The sequence below is a fragment of the Mobula hypostoma genome, unplaced genomic scaffold, assembly GCF_963921235.1.
Source record: "Mobula hypostoma unplaced genomic scaffold, sMobHyp1.1 scaffold_53, whole genome shotgun sequence".
NCBI classification, from domain to species: Eukaryota; Metazoa; Chordata; class Chondrichthyes; order Myliobatiformes; family Myliobatidae; genus Mobula; species Mobula hypostoma.
The window spans coordinates 133,228-159,688 of record NW_026948211.1 but is presented as its reverse complement, the minus strand read 5'-3'; the positions used below and the strand labels follow the sequence as shown (position 1 = coordinate 159,688).

General features: G+C 45.5%; 1 protein-coding gene and 1 pseudogene across 1 annotated transcript in view; both read left to right on the top strand.

Annotated features, from left to right (window-relative positions):
* Window positions 1–32: 32 nt before the first annotated feature.
* Window positions 33–26,093, top strand: LOC134341867 (zinc finger protein 850-like; annotated as a pseudogene).
* Window positions 17,743–26,461, top strand: part of LOC134341857 (zinc finger protein 235-like) — a 37,635-nt gene continuing 28,916 nt past the window's right edge. Inside the window, exon 1 of the mRNA XM_063039795.1 lies at window positions 17,743–17,787. The gene's annotated coding sequence lies outside the window, so the exon portion shown is untranslated. The remainder of the gene's footprint in view (window positions 17,788–26,461) is intronic.

Below are 26,461 nucleotides of genomic sequence, written 5' to 3'. Positions count from 1 at the left end.
CGCAGCGCCTGAATCCTCTGTTGACAGCGGTGGGGGAGGGGCTGGTCACGTGATTAGTAGCCCAGCCGTTAAACCGACCAAGCTCGAGCTCACCAGCGCGCGGTGCACAAAAGGCCCCGGATGATCGGTTGAGGTAAGAAGGGATCTCCGGGTTGGGGGTCTCACCGGGCGGGCGTTTTCAACACCGACTTCGGGTAGTTGCTGTGAGCTCCGGACTCCGTGACCCGCAATCCCGGGACAGTCCTGCTCTCTTCCCTCTCTCTCAGCCCCACCATCCGTACACGGGCCCCGGGGAGCTTCCGGCTGATGAGGGAATGGGAACCGATGGATCTCTCAGACAGAGCTGAGCTCCAGCTGTCTAAATGCAAGGATCGGGAACTCGGAGAAAGGGAACAAAATCTTTTACATCAGCTGTTGAGAAAATCACCTTTGTTCTGCCTCCAGTCACAAACAAGAGAAAATCTGCAGATGCTGGAAATCCAAGCAACACACACAAATTGCTGGAGGAACTCAGCATTAGATTCAAGATTCAAGATTCAAGAAACTCTATTGTCATTCTAACCGTACATCAGCTCTGCAGGGCAGAATGAGACAGCGTTTCTCAGGGGCAGTGAAATCATAACATAACAAACACAACACTAAATAATAAACATAACAATAAATAGTAAAACATAACAGCCACATGTCAGTTAAAATCACTTATAAGTCTCCAGTGCAAGTTAAAAGTGTCCAAAGCAGAGTCAGGTAGAGCAGCTATTTAGCAGTCTGACTGCCTGTGGGAAGAAGCTGTGTAGTCGCCTTGTGGTTTTAGTTTTGATGCTCCTGTAACGTTTGCCTGATAGCAGAAGAACAAACAGTTCATGGAGAGGGTGTGAGGGGTCTTTAATGATGTACCGTGTCTTCTGGAGGCATCGCCTCTGAAAGAGGTCTTGGACAGAAGGGACGGAGACCCAATAACCTTCTCTGCTCCCCTAACCACCCTCTGCAAGGCAGTACTCTTTTCCATAGATGCTGCCTGGCCTGCTGAGTTCCTCCAGCATTTTGTGTGTGTTGTTTGTTCCACCTCCTACTTTTCTGGACTTTCTACCCGTGAGGACATGTTTTGAGCCATTCTCTCTGGGTACATAATGATATCAAACACCTTTGTCCAGGGCAACAAGCAGCTTTCACATCACAAATGTGCCAGACTCCAATGAGACAGACTACTGCCCTTCCCTTCATATTCATTGGCATTGCCATCACTGAGTTCACCACCGTCAGTCACCTGGGGGAGGGTTCAGGGGAAATATTTATGTACAATACAGAAACTGGTGTTAACTGTGTGTATTGTGGCGATGCAAAGGTTGCTGGAGAATTTGCAAGTGGGAAGAAGTGGAGTGATATTTGGAAATCTTACTTTTTTAAGCGTCACTTAGCAAGCAAATCAGATATGGACAATGTGCAAAAGCTCTGGCGAGAAAATCCTTCATTACCTGTTACAGGCCTGCAACATAGGTTGTGTGAGAGTGCAGATGAACTTAATCAAACCCAGAGGAGATCAAAGTTCTTATTGACAGTGATTTGATAGCTGTTAAAATGAATACCGCTCTATATAAAATTCACTGTGCACATGTGGGTAAAAAATGCATAATACAAGCTTTATTTGCACCTGGTCATTACAAATTTGAGGGGACATTGGTGGGAAGGTATGGACACCTCCAGTGTCCCCGATGCCCTCATGTACAAGATGTGCATCCAGCTGCAGCTTGTAACCCTGCACTTTAAGGAGTTGGAACTTGAAACAGATGAATTCTGGATCATCCAGGAGTTGGAGGGGGTTATAGATAGGACATGAAGAGAGGTGAGTTACACCCAAGGTGCAGGACACAGGAAACTGGGTGAGAGTCAGGAAGGGGAATGAGGTTAAATAGCCATCGCAGAGTACTCTTGTGGCCATCCCACACAACAGGTGGACCACTTTAGAAACTGTTGAGATTACCTGGCAGAAAAAAATCAAAAGGGTGATAGGGGATTCGTTAGTTAGGGGAACAGAACAAGAGGGGATGAATATCCTAGTGGTAAGGCTTGCTAGTGCTATTATTGCGGGGAGGGGTGATGTGGTTAAAATAAGTTGTAGGGGGAATGGGAGCCAGAATGACAGAACAGATAGTGGGGAGGGTGAATTGAATTGACTTTATTACATACATCCTTCATATACATGAGGAGTAGAAATCTTTACATCTCCATCTAAATGTGCAAAGTGTAATTCATAGTAATTTATAACAGATAGTTCATACATAGGACAGTCAATATATCATAGTTATGCAATTGTATCAGCATGAATTAATCAGTCTGATGGCCTGGTGGAAGATGATATCCCGGAGCCTGTTGGTCCTTTTGCTGTGGTACTGTTTCCTGGATGGTAGCAGCAGGAACAGTTTGTGGTTGTGGTGAATTGGGTGCCCAATATCCTTTGGGCCCCTTTTACACACCTATCTCTGTAAATGTCCTGAATAGTGGGAAGTTCACATCTACAGATGCGCTGGGCTGTCCGCACCACTCTCTTCAGGTTCCTGCGATTAAGGGAAGTACAGTTCCCATACCAGGCAGTGATGCAGCCGGTCAGGATGCTCTCGATTTTGTCCCTGTAGAAAATCCTTTGGATTTTGGGCCCCATCCCCAACTTCTTCAACCATCTGAGATGAAAGAGGTGCTGCTGTGTCTCTTTTTACAACACAGCCAGTATGTACAGACCATGTACATGAAAGATGGCAAATGGAGTTTAATGCTGGCAAGTGTGAGGTGCTACATTTTGCTAGGTTTAATCAAGATAGGACATTCATGGTAAATGGTAGGGCATTGAAGAATACAGTAGAACAGAGGGATCTGGGAGTAATGGTGCATCATTCTCTGAAGGTGGAATCTCATGTGGATAGGGTGGTGAAGAAAGCTTTTGGTATGCTGGCCTTTATAAATCAGAGCATTGAGTATAGTAGTTGGGATGTAGTGTTAAAATTGTACAAGGCATTGGTAAGGCCAAATTTGGAGTATTGTGTACAGTTCTGGTCACCGAATAATAGGAAAGATGTCAACAAAATAGAGAGAATACAGAGATTTACTAGGATGCTACCTGAGTTTCAGCACCTCAGTTACAGAGAAAAGTTGGACAAGTTGGGTCTTTATTCTTTGGAGTGTAGAAGGTTGAGGGGGACTTGACAGAGGTATTTAAAATTATGAGGGGGATAGATAGAGTTGACGTGTATAGGCTTTTTCCATTGAGAGTAGGTGAGATTCAAACAAGAGGACATGAGTTGAGAGTTAGGGGGCAGAAGTTTAGGGGTAACATGAGGGGAACTTCTTTACTCAGAGAGTGGTAGCTGTGTGGAATGAGCTTCCAGTAGAAGTGGTAGAGGCAGGCTCAATATTGTCATTTAAAGAAAAATTGGATAGCTATATGGACAGGAAAGGAATGGAGGGTTATGGGCTGAGTGTAGGTCGGTGGGGCTAGGTGAGAGTAAGCACTCAGCATGGACTAGAAGGGCCGAGATGGCCTGTTTCTGTGCTGTAATTGTTATATGGTTATATGTGAGATCCTTGGTGATGTTTATACTGAGGAACTTAAAATTGTTCACCTTCGTAACCCCAGATCCATTGATGTCAATAAGGGTTAGCCTGTCTCCATTCCTCCTGTAGTCCACAGTCAGCTTCTTTGTTTTTGTGACAAAGAGGGAGAGTTTGTTTTCTTGACACCAGTCAGATGTTGCTCAGACCTCAGATAGAGTCAGCAATCAAATGGTTGAGCATGGTGCGATGAATGTGCTGAGCTGTGTATATCACAATGCAAGAAGCATCGTAGGAAAGCCAGATGAGCTCAGGACAGGGAATTATGATATTGTAGCCATTATTGGGACTTGGTTACATCCAACAGTTTGAGGGATTTAGAGGAATAAATTTGTAGAGAGATTGCACCATGCCAAGATGCAAAGGTTGTTTCAGTAAGTGATTTTAACTTCCCATATATTGACTGGGACTCCCATACTGTAAAAGGACTAGATGGGGTAGAGTTTGTCAAATGTGCCCTTAATCTGTAATTTGAATTCCTGACGTAGAGGTGTGCAATAAGCTGTTAGGAAATGATCCAGGGCTGGTGACAGAAATTAGTCATCATAATGCCATGAGATTCAAAGTAAATATGGAAAACGATGGATCTGGACCACGGGTTGAGGTTCTGAATTGGAGAAAGGTCAATTTTGATGGTATCAGAAAGGATCTGACAAGTGTGGTTTGGGACAGGCTATTTTCTGGCAAAGGAGTACTTGGTAAGTGGGAGGCCTTCAGAAGTGAAATTTTGAGGATGTAGAGTTTGTATGTGTCTGCCAAAACAGAAGTTGAAAAGTTACAGGTGCAGGGAACCTTGCTTATCAAGAGATATTGAGGCCGGGATATTTTGTTCCTCTAAATGCCTCAGACTGTTGGGTGCTACCAAGATGCATTAATGACAACAGTATCATGATTCCATGCCCTGAGCTCACCTGACTTTTTTATTTAGCTGTCTGCTTTTGGTTTCTGAAAGTTTCCCAATAGGTTTTGGGTAAGCTATTGGAATGTATGTGCAGGAACCAGATATATACTGTAAGTATTTGGATAGGTGTGGACTGATAAAAGGTTAGACAGCATGGCTTTGTGCACAGTAGGTCATGTCTATCCAATCTTAGAGTCTCTTGAGGAAGTTATCAGGAAAGTGGTTGAAGGCAAGGCAGTGGATGTTGTCTACATGGACTTTAGCAAGGCACTGGGCAAAGTCTCATATGAGAGATTGGTCAAGAAGGTTCAGTCACTCAGCATTCAAGATGAGATAGTAAATTGGATGAGACACTGTCTTTGGGAGAAGCCAGAGTGTGGTAGCACACGGTTGCCTCTCTGACTGGAGGCCTGTGACTAGTGGTTTGCCACAGGGATCAGTGCTGTATCTGTTATTGTGTGTCATCTATATCAGTAATCTGGTTGATACTGTGGTTAACTGGATCAGCATATTTGTGGATCACACCAAGATTAGTGGTGTCGTGAACAGCAAGGAAGACTGTCATGGCTTGCAGTGCAATCTGGATCAGCTGGAATAATGGGTTAAGAAATGCAAAATGCAATTTAATGGAGACAAGTGCGAGGTGTTGCATTTTGGTTGGACCTAGGTCTTACACAGTGAATGTTAGGGCACTGAGAAGTGATGTAGAAGAAAGGCATCTTGGAATACAAGTCTATATTTCACTGAAAGTGGTGTCAGAGTTAGATAGGGATGGAAAGAAAGATTTTGGCACATTGGCCTTTTTGAACCAAAGTACTGACAACAATAGATGGATGTTCTGTTGACTTTGTACAAGACATTGGTGAGGCCTAATTTGGAGTATTGTGTGCAGTTTTGGTCACCAACCTATAGGAAGATGTAAAAGAGGTTAAAAGAGTTCGGAGAAGATTCACAAGGATTTTGCCAGGTCTGGAGGACTTGGGTTATAAGGAAAGATTGAGCAGGTCAGGACTTTATTCCTCAGAATGTAGAAGACCGAGGGGAGATTTGATTGTGATAGAGGGGTATAGATAGGGTAAATGCAAGCTGGCTTTCTCCACTGAGATTGGGCGGTACTACAACCAGAGACCATGGGTTAAGGGTGAAAGGTGAAACATTAAGGGGAACATGAGGGGAAACTTCTTCACACAGACGGTCATCCGGGTGTGGAATGAGCAGCCAGCACAAGTGGTGCATGTGAGCTCAATTTCAACATTTAAGAGGTTTGCATAGGTACCTGGATGGTGGGGGTATGGGAGTGGGCAGTCTAAATAGTTCAGCACAAACCAGATGGCCCAAAGGGCCTGTTTCTGTGCTGTAATTTTCTATGACTGTGACAAGAACCTGAAATAATACAAAAATTCACTCTAAGTCCTTTTAACAGCTGTGCAGACCAACCATTCATCTCAGCAGGAATTTTTATATGGCGTTAAAACTGTGGCATTTAAGTTAATAATACGTAAAAGAAAATCCCAGATGCATGTCAAGAAAGACTATTTCTGAGAGGGTGTTTCAGTTACTGTGGGGCCAGGCACCCATGGGGCTCAGCAGGAACAGGGAATAATACCAATGCAGAGAGTCAAACTGAGTCAGGTCACAGATTGGAGATGGCAGAAATGCCCCATTCTTATAGAGACAGGAAGAGCATCAGGGAATTGATGGTCATTCCAGATACCAGCACTGTGCCCATTCAGAAGATGATTTCTCTGTCCAACTTGGGTTGAACTTCACTGTAACGGTGTGATACCAGATCAAACCTTGACAACCCAAGTAATCTCATCTGAAATTTTGTCTTAATCCATTGATGGATTTTGTAAATCTTTTTACAGGTTAAAGACGAGAAGGAATTTGGCTCCTGGAATCTCAAACACGGCACGCCAGTTTTGCTGTCTCTGTCCAGATGTTTGAGAAGTGCAGCAAGGGATTCAATCAACCACCCTACCTGCTCAGACAGGGGGAGTGGATTCACTCGGTTATCTCAATTGAAGGTACATCAGCAAGTTCACACTGGACAAGGCCATTCATCTGATCTGTGTGTGAGAAGGGATTCAGTCGGTCTTCCCACCTGTGGACACACCAGGCAATTCACACTGGGCAGAGGCTGGTCATCTGCTGAATTTGTGGGGAAGGATTCACTCGGTCATCTGACCTAATGGCTCACCGGCGAGTTCTCACTGGGGAGAAACCATTCACCTGCTCAGTCTGTGGGAAGAGATTCACTGATTCATCCACCCTACAGAGACATCAGCGAATTCACACTGGGGAGAAGCCATTCACCTGCTCAGAATGTGGGAAGAGATTCTCTCAGTCATCCGACCTACAGAGACATCAGCGAGTTCACACTGGGGAGAAGCCGTTCACCTGCTCATTCTGTGGGAAGAGATTCACTGATTCGTCCACCCTACAGAAACACCAGCGAGTTCACTCTGGGGAGAAGCCGTTCAACTGCTCAGAATGTGGCATGAGATTCACTGATTCATCCCACCTACAGAGTCACCAGCGAGTTCACACTGGGGAGAAGCCGTTCACCTGCTCAGTCTGTGGGAAGGGATTCAGTCAGTCATTCACCCTACAGAGACATCAGCGAGTTCACACTGGGGAGAAGCCGTTCCCCTGCTTAGAATGTGGGAAGAGATTCACTAGGTCATCCAGACTACTGGCACACCAGTCAGTTCACACGGGGGAGAGGCCGTTCACCTGCTCAGAATGTGGGAAGAGATTCACTTGGTCATCCTGCCTACAGAGTCATCAGCGAGTTCACACGGGGGAGAAGCCATTCACTTGCTCAGAATGTGGGAAGAGATTCACTGATTCGTCCACCCTACAGAGACATCAGCGACTTCACACCGGGGAGAAGCCATTCACCTGCTCAGAATGTGGGAAGAGATTCACTCAGTCATCCGATCTACAGAGACATCAGCGAGTTCACACTGGGGAGAAGCCGTTCACCTGCTCAGTCTGTGGGAAGAGATGCACTCAGTCATCCGATCTGCAGAGTCATCAGCGAATTCACACTGGGGAGAAGCCATTCACCTGCTCCAAATGTGGGAAGAGATTCACTGATTCATCCCACCTACAGAGTCACCAGCGAGTTCACACTGGGGAGAAGCCGTTCACCTGCTCCGAATGTGGGAAGAGATTCACTTACTCATCCAACCTACAGAGTCATCAGCGAGTTCACACTGGGGAGAAGCCGTTCACCTGCTCAGAATGTGGTAAGAGATTCACTAGGTCATCCGGACTGCTGGCACACCAGTCAGTTCACATGGGGGAGAGGCCATTCTCCTGCTCAGTCTGTGGGAAGAGATTCACTAATTTGTCCACCCTACAGAAACACCAGCGAGTTCACACTGGGGAGAGGCCATTCACCTGCTCAGAATGTGGGAAGAGATTCACTCAGTCATCCGACCTACAGAGACATCAGCGAGTTCACACTGGGGAGAAGCCGTTCACCTGCTCAGTCTGTGGGAAGAGATTCACTGATTCGTCCACCCTACAGAAACACCAGCGAGTTCACACTGGGGAGAAGCCATTCACCTGAACAGAATGTGGTAAGAGATTCACCCGGTCATCCCACCTACTGGCACACCAGTCAGTTTGTACGTGGGAGAGGCCGTTCACCTGCTCAGAATGTGAGAAGAGATTCACTCACTCATTCAACCTACAGAGTCATCAGTGGTTCACACTGGGGAGAAGCCGTTCACCTGCTCAGAAAGTGGGAAGAGATTCACTGATTCATCCACCCTACAGAGACATCAGCGAGTTCACACTGGGGAGAGGCCGTTCACCTGCTCAGTCTGTGGGAAAGGATTCACTCAGTCATCCCACCTACTGGCACACCAGTCAGTTCACACTGGGGAGTGGCCATTGTTATGAATCCCTAGGTTTCATTTTCTGTGGACTGTCATTTTAAGAGAGAGAGAGAGATTAAGAATGGAAATCAGTCTGACTTGCAGCTTGTTTACATCGCTCGCTGCTTGTTTAGTTTTAACCGAGGACAGAGATACTCAGAGTCAGATGGAGATGAAGGAGGAAAAATGGAAGGTTCGAAACAAGAGAACTAGTGGCCAAGGGTCACTGTTTAGAACTTTCCTCTGCCCACAAGGGTGGGTTACTTATCAATTCAGCGAACATCGAATGTGTGGTTGTCACCTCATTTGATCCATAGGAGTGGATCGGATTTGGGGTATCCTGTGAAGACCACTTATGTGTTAACCCTTGCCTGGGTGTGGTGTGGAAATTCACTTGAAGACGATATCCCTTGTGACAAGTCACTTCTGGTGATAATTTGTATGTGGATTTGGAACAACGACGGATGAAATCTACAGCGACTGTTCTCTCGTTTTACCACCATGGGTGCTGTGGAATTCAACGTTATTGCCTTCTCTCGACATTTACCCTGGATTACAAATATCTCTCTCTCCTCAACTATTCTGTGGTTGAACTGAACTTTCATAGTTTACCATCTCAAGACTCCAAGCCTTGTTTCCCCTGAGCTCAATAGTTTGGGAGTTATATTTACCCACATTTATACACATAACACTATTAATTTTTGTTTCTCTTGCTTAAGTTACTATATTGTTAGTAGGTACTAATAAAGATAGTGGATGTAACATCAAAAACAGACTCTAGGTGTAGTCTATTGCTGCTGACTCATTTCTAAAGTGTTACGGGGGCAAAATTGGGGCCTGCATCCGATATAGGAAAATATTTGGAGGCGTATTGATTAATTATCGATTTCATTGGAGAAATCCCTTTTGATTTATTTGTGTGTGGAAAATCAGCAGCAATGGATGTTGATGGATTTCTGGAAGCGCCAACCTCTAAGGCACTAAAGGACACCAGAAGGATTGAGTTGTTGAGTATTGTTAAATGGTTAAAACTTGCTAAGGTGAAATCGACAATGAGGAGGTCACAGATGCAGAGAATAATAGCTGAACATTATGTATCTGAGGGTGTGTTTAAAGTGGAGGAGTTGGAGGTGTTTCCTGAAAGTAAACCTAGTGAGCTTGGCCTCCCATACAAGTTAGAAAAATTGAAGATGGAGGCTGTGGAAAGGCAGAGGCAGGTTGAGGCTAGAGAGGCAGGAAAACAGAGAGAAGAGGCAGAAAAACAGGGAGGAAGCAGAAAGACAGTGGCTGTTCCAGCTGGAAAAGATAGAGAGATTGCAGCAAAAGGGTCTAGCATTAGACTCTGGTGATAAGTTTGAGGGCAGTCAGGATGTTAAATTGGTACCTCCATTTGACGATGCAGAGGTTGATAAATACTTCCAGCATTTTGATAAGATTGCTCAGAGTTTAAAGTGCCCAAAAGAGGCTTGGCCTATTCTCTTACAAAGTGTAATTAAGGGGAAGGCTCAGCAAGCCTATTCTGCTTTGACAGTTGATGAAGCAGCTGATTATGACATTGTGAAACAGGCTGTGCTCAAGGCTTACGAGTTGGTCCCAGAAGCATACAGGCAAAAGTTTAGAAATTCGAGGAAACCTGTGGACCAGACTTATATGGAATTTGCTTATGAGAAGTTTGTGTGTTTTGACTGCTGGTGCACATATAAAAATGTAAATGATGATTTTAACAGCTTGAAAGAGTTGGTTTTAATTGAAGAATTCAAAAGGTGCGTCCCTGGTGACATAAAGATGTATTTAGATGAAAAGGATGCTGCCACTTTGCAGGAGTCTGCTCAATTAGCAGATGAGTTTGCTTTAACCCACAAGGTTATGTTTACCCCGAGTAAGAGTTTCCAAAAGAGTAGCAGGGATAACCAGGGTAAACCAGAAATTAAAGCTGGGACTAGTGACAGGGGTAAGGATGAAGGGAAGCAGTTGAAGGAGAAATATTCTGGTCTCTCTTGTTACTATTGTAAGAAAGCTGGTCATATGATGGCTAATTGTTCTGTCCTGAAGAAGAAAAAGGAAAAGGAGGCAGTCCCAAATACCTCTGATTTGTATGTTGAAGCACCTATAAACCCACATGGTTCTGTTGCGGCTCAGTTAAGGACTGAGAGGTCGGACCAAGTTAAAAAGGGATTTGATCATTTTATGTCAGATGGGTTTGTATTAGTAATGGAAGGGTCAACCCTGGTACCAGTGAAAATTCTTTGAGATACTGGGGCTTCTCAATCACTTATATTAGACAGCATTCTAAAGTTTGGTGATGAGACTGAGATAGGTGAGGTAAATCTTATTAGAGGCATTGGGGGCAGCATTGTTTCTGTTCCATTGCACAAGGTGACTTTACAGTCAGGGTTAGTTTCGGGACCTGTTAAGATTGGAGTTAGCTCCAGTTTACAGGTGGAAGATGTTACTTTGCTGTTAGGGAATGACCTGGCAGATGGTAAAGTTGTTCCTGCAGTGCAGTTGACAACTAAGCCAACCACTGACGACTCAGAGATGGATTTTAACATTTATCGCAGTAACTCGAAGTACGGCTAAAAAGTCTGCCAATGCAGACAGTTCTGTGCAGCATGATTCTGATACCCATGATAGCCAAAATCAGGATTCAGGTTATGATGACTTGTCGGGGACTTTTCTGCCTTCATTGTTTCAACAGGATTCAGGTAGTAAGTCTGATGAGAAAGATTTATCCCTGTCTAGGAAGGAGTTTATAGCAGAACAGAACCGAGACCTTGAGATTGAAGCTTTATAAGAAACATCTTTCTCAGATGATGAGATTATCTCAAGGATGGGGTGTTAATGAGGAAGTGGAGGCCACCTGCTATACCTGCGAGTGAGGAATGGGCAATTATTCCTAAAGTTTATGGGACTGAAATTTGAACTTTGGCCCACAGTATGCCCGTAGGTGGCCATTTTGACATGAATAAAACTGTAAACAGGATTATGAAAGAATTTTACTGGCCGAATTTGAGGAAAGATATTGTGACCTTTTGCAGAACCTGTCATACTTGTCAAGTTGTGGGTAAACCTAATCAGGTCACCCTAGTGGCCCCACTCTGGCTTATACCTGCATTCGGTGAACCCTTTTCCAAATTTTATTAAAGCTAAAACTGTGGCGAAGGCTCCAAACAAGTTTTTTTACTTTATTTGGTTTGCCTAAAGAAATCCAGTCTGATCAAGGAAGTAATTTTACATCTGGATTATTCCAGCAGGTAGTTTATGAACTGGGAGCTAAACAAATTACATCGTCTGCGTACCATCCGGAATCACAAGAGGCTTTAGAAAGATTTCATTCTACCCTCAAAACAATGATTAAGACGTACTGTGTTGATAATGGGAACGACTGGGATGAAGGAATACATTTGCTTTTGTTCACTGTAAAGGCTGATTTATACTTGTGCGTTCGGGATACGCCGTATCCTACACCGTAGGCCCGATTTAATTTTTGCGTAGCCCTATGCCGTAGCGAGTATGTGTAGTTGTGTCTGCATCGCTCTGCACTTCACCACCAAAACGCAAGATGGCCGTGGGGTTTCTCTGACACTGTTGAGTTTCTTCGTGAGAGACATGGACGAGGAAATGCATTTCAAATATTTTCCCATGTCGGCAGGTAGATTTGACGATTTGGTTCATTGTCTCCAACCATTTATTTTGCATCAGTGTACACACATGGCAGAGAAAAGCAACCGGAAATGCGATGCTACCAAGCGGACCAATCACAGTTGTTGCGGTCTGCGTCGCCGCGACGCGTGAGTTACTTTTTAGAGGAGGTGCACGTTACCCTGCGGCGTAGGGTGCAGCGTGGGTACGGCGTAGGGTACGTAGTGCCTATGGTGTACACTTGACGCACAAGTATAAATCAGGCTTAAGAGAGTTGGTACAGGAGTCACTGGGCTTTAGTCCATTTGAACTTGTATTTGGTCATAGAGTGAGGGGACCTTTGACCTTGTTAAAGGAACAGTGGATTGATGGGGATGTACATGTTAACTTGTTAGACTATGTTTTGAAGTTCAAAAATAAACTATACCAAGCCTGTAGTCTAGCCAGACAAATCTTAAAGATTTCTCAAAACAAAATGAAGTGTTGGTTTGATAAGCGGACCAAAACAAAAGAAAATACTAGGTGGGGGATAATGTGCTTGCCTTATTTCCAATGTTGATGGATCCACTTCAAGTGAAATTCAATGGACCGTATGAAATAGTCTCTCAAATTAATGATGTGAATTATGGTATTAAAACACACGACTGACGTAAACTAACACAGGTGATACACATCAATATGATAAAGCCTTATTCTGACAAGCAGGCACCATCGGTGAGTGTTGTCAAACATATCAATCTGACAACCCTGAGAATGAAACAATTGACTCATCTGAAACTTTTCACAAGCCAAACATGGTCCCAGTTAGGCTAATGAACACTGTTGCTCTCGAAAACATTGACAACAAGTTGGCTCATCTGCAGCCAAAGCAACAACATCAGCAGCAGGAATTAATTCTGAAGTTTAAAGATTTATTTCCCGATGTTCCCAAGCAAACCACGGTCAGGTCTCGGCCTGAAACGTCGACTGCACCTCTTCCTAGAGATGCTGCCTGGCCTGCTGCGTTCACCAGCGACTTTTATGTGTGTTGCTTGAATTTCCAGCATCTGCAGAATTCCTGTTGTTTTCTGTGAAAGGGTATTGGTGTGTTCCATTGACAGACTGAGGTAGAGAAATTTCTGCATTTGTGACACCTTCTGGGTTGTATGAATACGATGTTTCACCATTTGGAATGAAATATGCTCCAGGAACGTTCCAGAGAATGATTGATTCTGTAATTCAAGGGTTAGGACACACAGATGCCTATATTGATGACTTAGTCACAGGGAGTGACACTTGGGAAGAGCATATCTCTGTAGTAGAAGAGCTGTTTGACAGGCTTTCCAGGGCCAACCTTACAGTTGACTTAGCTAAGAGTGAATTTGGCCATGCCTCTGTGATCTATCTTGGCTGTGTTGTAGGTCAAGGCAAGTTGGCTCCTGTGCGGGCAAAATCCAGGCAATTTCTGAAGTTCCTATTCCGACTGTGTGACGAAGGCCCGTCACTGATTACAGACGTCTCATGGTACACTCGGTAAAACACTCAAAGGGTCATCCACACACATTATTCCCCTCTGTTATTGTGGTGAGTGCACACGTCACAATAAATCAACAGTCACAATTTTACACTCATCCCCAGCAGTAACAGGTATGAGAAAAAGAAACACACTATGTCACAGTTTTATTATCTCAGGTCAATTTATTCATATTCATCTTTCCAGTAAGTGTTTTGCCGAAGTGTCATGATAATCTGACGTCTCTCTCCTCCACAGTCACTGGGTCTGAAACAGAGCTGCTGCATAGAGCTGTCTTATATAGAGGCAGCAGCAACCTGCACAGGTGTGCCGATGGTGGAGGATACCATCTTTACCTGGGACAAGGGTTATGTTACCTAATTACTCATCTTGTGGTAAAGTTTTGGGGTTTATACAAGTTATTTAACTGGGAAATGGTGAATCCTATGATGAAGTATATGTGTTTATTGTGAGAACTGGTGGAAGAGTTTCAGATTGTGTGAAATGGAAGCTAATTGAGTTAATTAGCTTTTGGTTAGTCTAGGGGGATTGGTTTAGCAGTTATAAGCTTTGGGTTACCAAGGCTTTGGGTTGTTTTTTTTGTTTAGTCTGAGGGTGGCTGTTAACCAGACAGGTGACAATTGCAAGCTATATATATATATCTTCTTGTTTTGATGTGGACCTCCAAGTATTTGTTTTTCCACTATTTTTGTAAATAAAAGCACCTCAATCTATTTTTGCCACTCAAGCCATCTTGTTATTTTTCTTAGACAGATGACCCACAGTTTTTGTGACAGACTGGTAAGAAGGCTCTTAGAAGGTTTCTGGGAATGGTTGGATATTATCGTAAGTTCTGTAAGAAATTTGCTGATATCGTTCTTCCTCTGACTAATCTCCTGAAGAAGGGTGAAAAGTTTGTTTGGACCGAGCCTTGTCAGGAAGCATTTGATCGATTGAAAGTTATTATTTGGGATTAGGCCAATCAATGTAGTGTCGTCAGCAAATTTAATTAACAGATTGGAGCTGTGAGTGGCGACACAGTCATGGGTGCACAGAGAGTAAAGGAGGGGGCCAAGGAGACAACCCTGTGGGGCATGTGTGCTGAGGGTCAGAGAGACAGAGGTGAGGGAGCCCACTCTTACCACCTGCCAGCCATCTGACAGGAAGTCCAGGATCCACAGGCACGGTGAAGGCCGAGGTCTCTGAGCTTCTTGTCGATACTTCACGCCTTCGTATGGCTAAAGCTCTGCCCATGACTGCAAGGAACTGCAGAGAACTTTGGTCTCATCTGGAAACATCATAGAAAGAAGCCTCCCCTCTATGGACTCTTCCTACACTTCCCCTGCCTCGGAAAAGCAGGCCGTGTACTCAAAGATGCCCACAACTTTGGACATTATTGCCGCAAACCCAATCCCCCATCAGGGAAGAGATACAAAAGCCTTAAAGAGCATACCACCAGGCTTATGGACAACTTCCTGTCTGTGGTTGTAAGCCAAATTAATGGTCTCCAGTCCAATAAAATGGACTCGACCTCACAATGTAACTCGACGTGACCCTGCCCCATATGTCTATCTGCACTGCACTTTCTCTGCAGCCATAATGCTTTGTTACAGTTATTGTTTTGTCGTATATCAGCTCAATGTACTGTAGTAATGTATCGATCTGTGTCGATGGTACGTCAGGCAAGAATTTCAGTGTAGCTCAGTACGTGATAAGAATAAACAAATTCCCCATTTTAATTGTGTGGAAATATTAGACAGACTGAGCTTCTGCTTTGGAACCACAGAGGGCAACTTAACTGTTGTCATTTCTGAGGAATGCAAACAAATAGAAAAGGCTTCAGTCTCGCATTACGATCTGTGGTAACTGGGATCAGGTGACCCGTGGTGGGTCTCCCAGACCAATTATCAGAATCAGGTTTAATAGCACCAGCAGATGTCATGTAATTCGTTGTCTCTGTGGCAGCAATAGAACCTAATTCATAACAATAGATTTTAACCATTGTGATTTAAAATAAGAACATACACATTAAATAGTTAAATTATATAAGTAGTACAAAATTAAAAAATGTAATAAACTATTTTAAATGTGTGGAACTATTTGACTGAATGGGTTGTTGCTTTTGAAATTCTGGAGTGAAGCTTAACTAAACGGTACTAAAGTATAACTAAACTTATGAGAAGCTCAGAAAATATAAAAGGCTAAATTCTCACATAAATGGGTCGGACACCCAAAAACATTGGCTGCACTTCAGCAGGTACAAACAGTGGAATGAGACCTAGTCCTGGGCCTCAGCCCAGTGGTTATGATCTGAGGCCTGGGACGAGGTGAGAGTAAGCATTCGGCACGGACTAGAAGGGCCGAATGGCCTGTTTCCCTGCTGTAATTGTTATGTGGTTATATGGAAACATGCTGAAAATATTGCAGAGTAAAACATTGTCCACCCACAATGAGAGGACGTGACAGATCCGGATCTCAGTCCCTTGTCTGATCGGGTGAAAGATGAAGCTACACGGACACACAGAGCAGTGAACTACAGATGCTGCAGATCTGCAGAAAAACGAGAACAGGACACGGGATCACATGAAACATTAAGTGAGAAACAGCAGGAGGTGGCCATTCAGTCCCTCTAACCATCAAGATGAGGGCTCTCCCATCTCAGCCACATGTTTCTGTCCAATCCTCATTTCCTCGATCCCTTCCGTCTCCACACATCTGCCGGCCTCTGTTTTATGTGAGGACGATCACTGAGTCTTCACCGCCCTCTGTGGTGGGGATTTACAGACATTCACCACTCTCGGAGTGGAGACATTTCCCCTCATCTCAGTCCCGGACAGTCCACCCCCTTTTTCAGAGACTGGGATCCCTGGTTCAGCGAGTAATGATGTTTTGCATTTCAATGTGTTCACCTCTCAGTCCTCAATTCTCTAAGAGGGGAAGCCTTTTAGGACCGAGATTAGGAAAAACTTCTTCACACAGAGAGTGGTGAATCTGTGGAATTCTCTGCCACAGGAAACAGTTGAGGCCAGTTCATTGGCTATATTTAAGAGGGAGTTAGATATGGCCCTTGTGGCTACGGGGATCAGGGGGTATGGAGGGAAGGCTGGGGCGGGGTTCTGAGTTGGATGATCAGCCATGATCATAATAAATGGTGGTGCATGCTCGAAGGGCCGAATGGCCTACTCCTGCACCTATTTTCTATGTTTCTATGACCCCACCACTCCAGGGATCAGTCTGGTGAATCTTCATTGCACTCTCTATAACAAATACTCTCTAACCTCTTTGTTAATCCTCTATGGAATTAATTTCCATCTTCTGCAGCCCCGTGTTGCCCCAACCACTCACCTCCCACCCCCGTCACTATTTCCACCTTCCCACCTCCCCCTCACCTGGATCCACCTCTCACTCCCCAGCTCTTGCCCCATCCCCACCCCTCACCTCTTTTCTCTGACTATTTCCCGTCCACTCTCAGTCCAGAGGGAGGGTCTCGGCCCGAAATGTTGACGGTCCATTTCCCTCCACAGATGCTGCCCGACCCACTGAGTTCCTCCGGCAGTTTGTTCTTTGGTCTGTATGACCCGTGTTAGTGTGGGGAGCGGGATTTTACACCATATTCCAGGTACAGTCTCAACAAAACACAAATAATTGTCACTTTGCCCGGACCATTGGCCCCGCTTGCAGGGCAACAGTCTGCCGGTGTTTGCCCCCCAATGTGGTGAATCCCTCTGCTCGCCACCACCGTGGGCTCAGACATTTCCACAGATGAGCCCCTCCTGTCCCCACCGGGACAAACATCCTGTCCGCCCCCTCTCTCACCGTCTTCATCCTTTCAATAAAATCCCCCTCTCCCTCCCCGGGGAACCGGCATCAAACCGACGGGCCGAGCGGTCTCCTCCTACCTCTCAGCGACACATCAGACTCCGGCCGCAGGAGACGCTTCACAAACGCCCCAACTTCCCTCGGAGGGAAATGGAAATAAATCAGAAAGCGGACATTTACTTTGACGGTTGTCCCGCCGTGACGGAAAGTTCGGGAGACGGTGTCAGCGGGGGTAACGCCCTCTCGGCAGGTCCGCCTTCGCTATTGGTTGGAAGCAGTGATTGACATCGCTTCGCACCAATGGGAATAGCGCAGCGCCTGAATCCTCTGTTGACAGCGGTGGGGGAGGGGCTGGTCACGTGATTAGTAGCCCAGCCGTTAAACCGACCAAGCTCGAGCTCACCAGCGCGCGGTGCACAAAAGGCCCCGGATGATCGGTTGAGGTAAGAAGGGATCTCCGGGTTGGGGGTCTCACCGGGCGGGCGTTTTCAACACCGACTTCGGGTAGTTGCTGTGAGCTCCGGACTCCGTGACCCGCAATCCCGGGACAGTCCTGCTCTCTTCCCTCTCTCTCAGCCCCACCATCCGTACACGGGCCCCGGGGAGCTTCCGGCTGATGAGGGAATGGGAACCGATGGATCTCTCAGACAGAGCTGAGCTCCAGCTGTCTAAATGCAAGGATCGGGAACTCGGAGAAAGGGAACAAAATCTTTTACATCAGCTGTTGAGAAAATCACCTTTGTTCTGCCTCCAGTCACAAACAAGAGAAAATCTGCAGATGCTGGAAATCCAAGCAACACACACAAATTGCTGGAGGAACTCAGCATTAGTACTCTTTTCCATAGATGCTGCCTGGCCTGCTGAGTTCCTCCAGCATTTTGTGTCTGTTGCTTGTTCTACCTCCTCTTGTTCTGGACTTTTCTACCCGTGAGAACATGTTTTGTCCCACTCTCTCTGGGTACATAATGATATCAAACACCTTTGCCCTGGGCAACAAGTAGCTTTCACATCACAAATGTGCCAGACTCCAGTGAGACAGACTACTGCCCTTCCCTTCATATTCATTGGCATTGCCATCACTGAGTTCACCACCATCAGTCACCTGGGGGAGGGTTCAGGGGAAATATTTATGTATAATACAGAAACTGGTGTTACCTGTGTGATTTGTGGTGATGCAGAAGTTGCTGGAGAATTTACAAGTGAGCAGAAGTGGAGTGATGTTTGAAAATCTGACTTTTTATAGCATCATTTAGCAAGCAAATCAGATATGGACGGTGTGCAAATGCTCCAGTGAGAAAATCCTTCATTACCTGCTACAGACCTGTTACATACGTTGTGTGAGAGTGCAGATCAAAATTATTACTGACAGTGATTTGCTAGCTGTTAAAATCAGTACCTCTATATATAAAATTCAGTGTGCACATGTTGTGTCGCCACTTTAAGGAGTTGGGGCTGGAAATGGATGAATTCCGTATCATCCGGGAGTCGGAGGGGGTGAGATGAAGAGAGGTGAGTTACACCCAAGGTGCAGGACACAGGAAACTGGGTGAGTCTGGAAGGGGAATGAGGTTAAATAGCCATCACAGTGTACTCTTGTGGCCATCCCCCACAACAACAGGTAGGCCATAGATAGGGTGCAGAGGAGATTTACAAGGACTTTGCCTCGACAGGGGAGCATGCCTTATGAGAATATGTTGAGTGAACTCGGCCTTTTTTCCTTGTAGTGACGGAGGTTGAGAAGTGACCTGATAGAGGTGTACGAGATAATGAGAGACATTGATCATGTGGATAGTCTGAGGCTTTTTCCCAGGGCTGAAATGGCTAGCAAGAGAGGGCATAGGTTTAAGGTGCTTGGAAGTAAATACAGAGGAGATGTCAGGGATAAGTTATTCATGCAGAGAGTGGTGAATGCGTGGAATGGGCTGCTGGCAGCAGTGGAGGGGGCGGAAACAATAACGTATTTTAAGAGACTCCTGGATGGGTACATGGAGCTTAGAAAAGTAGAGGGCTATGGGTAAGCCTAGGTAGTTCTAAGGCAGGGACATGTTCGGCACAGCTTTGTGGGCTGAAGAGCCTGTTTTGTGCTGTAGGTTTTCTATGTTTTTTTATGTTCTCTGTATTCTGCCACTTTAGAAACTGTTGGGGGCGTGATTACGTGGCAGAGGAAAGTCAAACGGGTGATAGGGGATTTGCTAGTTAGGGGAACAGAACTAGAAGGGGACTGATATCCTAGTGTTAAGGCTTGCTTGTGCTAGTGTGGTGGGTGGTGGGGGGTGGGTTAAACTAAAGTTGTAGAGGGGATGGGAGCCAGAATGCCAGATAATAGAGAGGGTGAATTGAATTGACTTTCTTACTTACATCCTTCACATGCATGAGGAGTAAATATCTTTGTTGCATATCCGTCTAAATGTGCAATGTGCAATTTATAGTAATTTATAATAACAGGACAGTCAATGTAACATAGAAATACAGTTGTATCAGCATGAATTAAGCAGTGTGATGGCCTGATGGAAGAAGCCTGTTGGTTCTGGCTTTTATGCTGAAGTACCGTTTCCCGGATAGTAGTAGTCCCCAATGATCCTCCGGGCCCCTTTTACACACCTGTCCCTGTAAATGTCCTGAATCATGGGAAGTTCACAACTACAGATGTGCTGGACTGTCCGCACCAATCTCTGCAATTAAGGGAAGTACAGTTCCCATACCAGGCACTGATGCAGCCAGTCAGGATGCTCTCAATTGTGACCCTGTAGAAAGTTCTCAGGATTTGGGGCCCCATTTCAAACTTCTTCAACCGTCTGACGTGAAGGAGGCACTGTTGTGCCTTTTTCACCACACAGCTGGTATGTACAGACCACATGAGATCCTCGGTGATGTGTATGTCGAGGAACTTAAAGCTGTTCACCCTCTCAACCCCAGATCCATTGCTGTAAATAGGGGTTAGCCTGTCTCCATTCCTTCTGTAGTCCATAATCAGCTCCTTTGTTTTTGTGGCAATGAGGGAGAGGTTGTTTTCTTGACACCAGGCAAATGCTGTTCAGACCTCAGGGCATGGAATTGTGATCTTGTTGCCATGACTGGGACTTGTTTGCACCCAACAATCTGAGGAATTTGGAGGAACAAATTAGCAAGAGAGATCGCAGACTACGCCAATGCTTGATATACTAAGCGATTTTAAATTTCCATGGATTGACGAGACTCTCATATGTAAAAGAACTAGATGGGGTAGAGTTTGTCAAATGTGCCATTAATCAGCACGTAGAATTCCCAGCATAGAAATGTGCAATAAGCTATTAGAAAATAATCCAGGGCTAGTGACAGAATATTAGTGTGTGGGAACACTTTGCATCTCGTGATCATAATGCCATGAGATTCCAAGTTTACATGGAAAAAGAAAGGACTGAACCATGGGTTGAGATTCTGAATTGGAGAAAGGTCAATTCTGATGATATCAGAATGGATCTGACAAGTGTGGACAGGCTGTTTTCTGGCAAAGGAGTACTTGGTAAGTGGGAGTTCTTCAGAAGTGAAGTTTTGAGGGTGTAGAGTTTGTATGTGCCTGTCAAAATAAAAGTTGAAAGGTAACTGGTGCAGGGAACCTTGGTTTTCAAGAGATATTGAGGCCCCGGATATTTTGTTCCTCCGAATCCCTCAGACTGTTGGGTGCTACAAAGACTCATTAGTGACTACAGTATCATAATTCCATGCCCTGAGCTCATCTGACATCTTTTTTAGTCATCTTCTGTTGCTTTCTAAAAGCTTCCCAATAGATTTTGCTCTTCTGTTTGCCCTCTCTTTGCTTTTTATGTTGGCTTTGGCTTCTCATTTCATCCACAGTTGTGTCCTCCTGCCTTTCTAATGCTTCCACTTCTTTGGGATGTATCGATCACTCAGCTCCCGAATTGCTCCCAGAAACTCCAGCCATTGCTGCTCCATCATCATTCCTACCAGCTTCCCCTCCCAATCAAGTTTGGCCAGTTCAGTACAGAAACATGCCCACTCTGGACAATCAGAATGGTAATCTATATGAGGAGACAAAATATATGGGGGAGATTTTAAATATTATTTTTGCATCCACATTTACTCAGGAGATGGACACAGAGTCTATAGAAGTGAGGCAAAGCAGCATCAACTTCATGGACCCTGTACAGATTACAGAGGTGGAGGTGTTTGCTGTCTGAAGGCAAATTAGCGTGGATAAATCCCCAGGGCCTGACAAGTTGTTCCCTGGGACTCTGCGGAGAACAAGTGCAGAAATTGTCGGGGCCCAAGCACAGATATTTAAATCATCCTTAGTGATTGGTGAGGTACTGGAGGATTGGAGGACAGCCAATGTTGTTCCGCTGTTCAAGAAAGGCTCTAAAAATAAAGTAGGAAATTATACGTCAGTGAGGTTGACATCAGTAGTGGGAAAGTCATTGGAACGTATGTGCAGGAACCAGATATGTCAGTATTTGGATAAACGTGGACTGATCAAGGATAGGCAGCATGGCTTCGTGCATGCTAGGTCATGTCTAACCAATCTTAATGAGTCTTTCGAGGAAGTTATCAGGAAAGTGGATGAAGGCAAGGCAGTGGATGTTGTCTACATGGACTTTAGCAAGGCACTTGACAAAGTCTCATATGGGAGGTTGATCAAGAAGGTTCAGTCACTCAGCATTCAAGATGAGATAGTAAATTGGATGAGACACTGTCTTTGGGAGAAGCTGGAGTGTGGTAGCAGATGGTTGCCTCTCTGACTGGAGGCTTGTGACTAGTGGTTTGCCACGGGGATCGGTGCTGGATCTGTTGTTGTTTGTCATCTTGATCAGTAATCTGGATGACAGTGTGGTTAACTGGATCAGCAGATTTCTGGATGACACTAAGATTGGGGGTGTAGTGGACAGTGAGGAAGAATATAATGTCTTGCAGTCTGATCTGGACCAGCTGGAGAAATGCAAAATGGAATTTAATGGAGACAAGTGCGAGGTGTTGCATTTTGGTGGGACCAAGGTCTTACACAGTGAATGGTCGGGCACTGAGGATTGCTGTAGAAGAAAGGGATCTGGGAATACATGTCCATAATTCACTGAAAGTGGTGTCACAGTTAAATAGGGACGGAAAGCAAGATTTTGGCACATTGGCCTTCATGAACCAAAGTACTGAGTACAGGAGATGACTTTGTTGACTTTTTACAAGACATTGGTGAGGCCTAATTTGGAGTATTGTGTGCAGTTTTATCATCTACCTACAAGAAAGATGCAAAAGAGGTTGAAAGAGTTCAGAGAAAATTCACAAGGATGTTGCCAGGTCTGGAGGACTTGGGTTATAGGGAAAGTTTGAACAGGTCAGGGCTTTATTCCTTGGAATGCAGAAGATCAAGGGGAGATTTGATGGAGGTGTGCCAAAATTATGAGGGTTATAGATGGGGTAAATGCAAGCTGGCTTTTTCCACTGAGATTTGGTGGGATTATAACCAGAGGCCATGGATTAAGGGTGAACGGTGAAACATGAAGGGGAACATGAGGGGAAACTTTTTCACACAGACAGTCATCCAGGTGTGGAATGAGCAGACAGCCGAACTGGTGCATGCGAGCTCAATTTCAACATGTAAGAGGTTTGTACAGGTACCTGGATATTAGGGGTACAGGGGTAGACAGTTTAAATAGTTCAACACAAACTAGATGGGCCAAAGAGCCTGTTTCTGTGTTGTACTTTTCTATGACTGTGTGATAAGAACATGAAATAATACTAATATTCATCTAATTCATTTTAACAGCTGTGCGGACCAACCATTCATCTGGGCAGAAGATGTTTTCATGGCTTTAAGACTGTGGCACTTTAAGTTGACAGTAGATAAAAGAAAATCCCAGCTGTACGTCAACAAAGGGGGGAACCCATTCATCTGCTCAGACAGTGGGAATGGATTCAGTCAGTCATCTCAACTGAAGGTACATCAGCAAGTTCACACTGGACAAGGCCATTCCTCTGTTCTGTGTGTGAGAAGGGATTCAGTCGGTCTTCCCACCTGTGGACACACCAGTCAGTTCACATCGAGCAGAGGCTGGTCATCTGCTGAATTTGTGGGGAAGGTTTCACTCGATTATCTGACCTAATGGCTCACCAGCGAGTTCACATCGGGGAGCGGCCGTTCACTTGCTCAGACTGTGGGAAAGGATTCACTGTGTCATCTCAGTTACTGAGACACCAGTCAGTTCACACTGGAGAGTGGCCATTCACTTGCTCAGTGTGTGGGAAGGGATTCACTCAGTCATGTAACCTGAAGATACACCAGCGAGTTCACACTGGAGAGAGGCCATTCACCTGCTCAGACTGTGGGAAGGAATTCACTTGCTCATTTAATCTGAAGGTACATCAGCGAGTTCACACTGGGGAGAGGCCATTCACCTGCTCAGACTGTGGGAAGGAATTCACTCAGTCATCTCAACTGATGGTACATCGGCGAGTTCACACTGGAGAGAGGCCATTCACCTGCTCAGACTGTGGGAAGGAATTCACTGAGTCATATCAACTGAAGGTACATCAGCGAGTTCACTCTGGGGAGAGGCCGTTCACCTGCTCAGACTGTGGGACGGGATTCACTCAGTCATCTCAACTGAAGGTACATCAGCGAATTCACACTGGGATGAGGCCATTCACCTGCTCAGTCTGTGGGGAGGGTTTCACAAAGTCATCTGCTGTACTGAGACACCAGTCAGTTCACACTGGGGAGAGGCCATTCACCTGCTCCGTTTGTGGGAAGGGATTCGTAGAGTCATTTGAACTGAAGGTACATCAGCGAGTTCACACTGGGGAGAGGCCGTTCACCTGCTCAGACTGTGGGAAGGGATTCATTCAGTCATCTCATCTGAAGGCACATCAGCGAGTTCACACCGGGGAGAGACCGTTCACCTGCTCAGACTGTGGGAAGGGCTTCACTTGCTCACCTCATCTACTGAGACACCAGTCAGTTCACATCAGGGAGTGACCATTCACTGGCTCAGTCTGTGGGAAGGGATTCAATTGGTCATTTCACCTACTGACACACAAGGAAATGGCCGTTCACCTGCTCTGTCCGTGGGAAGGGATTCATCCAATCATCTCAACTGAAGGAACATCAGCGTGTCCACACTGGGGAGAGGCAGATCACCTACTGTGAATGTGGTGAAGGATTTGTGGTGGACATGGACTGTGCCTTTAAATAAGAGAGAGAGAAAAACTGTCTGCAGTACTGCTGCCTGCTTCTTGGTTGCCATGGTGAGAGAGAGGCGGAGTTATGTGATGATCAGTTTAATGTTTACAGTTGCTTCTTTGTTGCCATGGTGAGGGAGAGGCGGAGTTATGTGATGGACAGTTCGATGTTTACAGTTGCTTCTTGGTTGCCATGGTGAGAGAGAGGCGGAGTTATGTGATGATCAGTTTAATGTTTACAGTTGCTTTGTTGCCATGGTGAGGGAGAGGCGGAGTTATGTGATGGACAGTTCGATGTTCACAGTTGCTTCTTGGTTGCCATGGTGAGAGAGAGGCGGAGTTATGTGATGGACAGTTCAATGTTTACAGATGCTTCCTGGTTGCCATGGTGAGAGGGGGGGCAGAGTTATGTGATTGACAGTTCGATGTTCACAGTTGCTTCTTGGTTGCCATGGTGAGGGAGAGGCGGAGTTATGTGATGGACAGTTCGATGTTCACAGTTGCTTCTTGGTTGCCATGGTGAGAGAGAGGCGGAGTTATGTGATTGACAGTTCAATGTTCACAGTTGCTTCTTGGTTGCCATGGTGAGGGAGAGGCGGCGTTATGTGATGGACAGTTCGATGTTCACAGTTGCTTCTTGGTTGCCATGGTGAGAGAGAGGCGGCGTTATGTGATGGACAGTTCGATGTTCACAGTTGCTTGGTTGCCATGGTGAGAGAGAGGCGGAGTTATGTGATGGACAGTTCGATGTTCACAGTTGCTTCTTGGTTGCCATAGTGAGAGAGGCGGAGTTATGTGATGGACAGTTCAATGTTTACAGATGCTTCCTGGTTGCCATGGTGAGAGAGGGGCGGAGTTATGTGATTGACAGTTCGATGTTCACAGTTGCTTCTTGGTTGCCATGGTGAGGGAGAGGCGGAGTGATGTGATGGACAGTTCGATGTTCACAGTTGCTTCTTGGTTGCCATAGTGAGAGAGAGGCGGAGTTGTGTGATGGACAGTTCGATGTTCACAGTTGCTTCTTGGTTGCCATGGTGAGAGAGAGGTGGAGTTATGTGATGGACAGTTCGATGTTCACAGTTGCTTCGTAGCGTGTTTATTTAAACAAGGTCAGATGACTCTCCCAGAGACACACAGTGGGACACAGGTTACGACGACCAGTCAGTGAAAGGAGGCCAGTGACAGAGGAGTCACTGGGTGGAACTTTCGAGTGCCCACAAGCGAGGGTTGAGGATCGATCAGGGGAATCGATCAGTGGCTGTGACGGTGTGTGGAAGGGCTGACCCTGTGGAGGCTACCGGTGTGTCTACCCTTGCCTGGGTGGCAGCTTACCCTCGAAGATGGTCCCCTTAGTGATCAGCTGTGTTTGGCTAACTCGAGAGTGGATTTGGAGCCTGATGACCTGTTTACTCGTTCTTCTCCTGGTATGGTTTTCACCGTGGATCACAAATACCCTCTCTCACACACCAATTCCGTGGATTGAACTGAACTTCCTTACATTACCATAGTAAGACTTTAACTCTTGCCACCCAAGCTTTAACAAGTTTGGGAAGTATATTTATACACATATATATGCGTAACACTGCTAACTTTTGATTTACCTGGTTTAAGTTACTATATTAAATAGTTACTAATAAATAGTGGTTTTTAACATCAAAAGCAGACTCCAGGTGTGCTCTATTGCTGCTGGTTCATTTAGACCATTGTGTGTACGTAATAGTAACATAGAAAATAGGTGCAGGAGTAGGCCATTCAGCCCTTCGAGCCTGCACCGCCATTCAGTATGATCATGGCTGATCATCCAACACAGAACCCTGCACCAGCCTTCCCTCCATACCCCCGATCCCTTTAGCCACAAGGGCCATATCCAACTCCCTCTTAAATATAGCCAATGAACCAGCCTCAACTGTTTCCTGTGGCAGAGAATTCCACAGATTCACCACTCTCTGT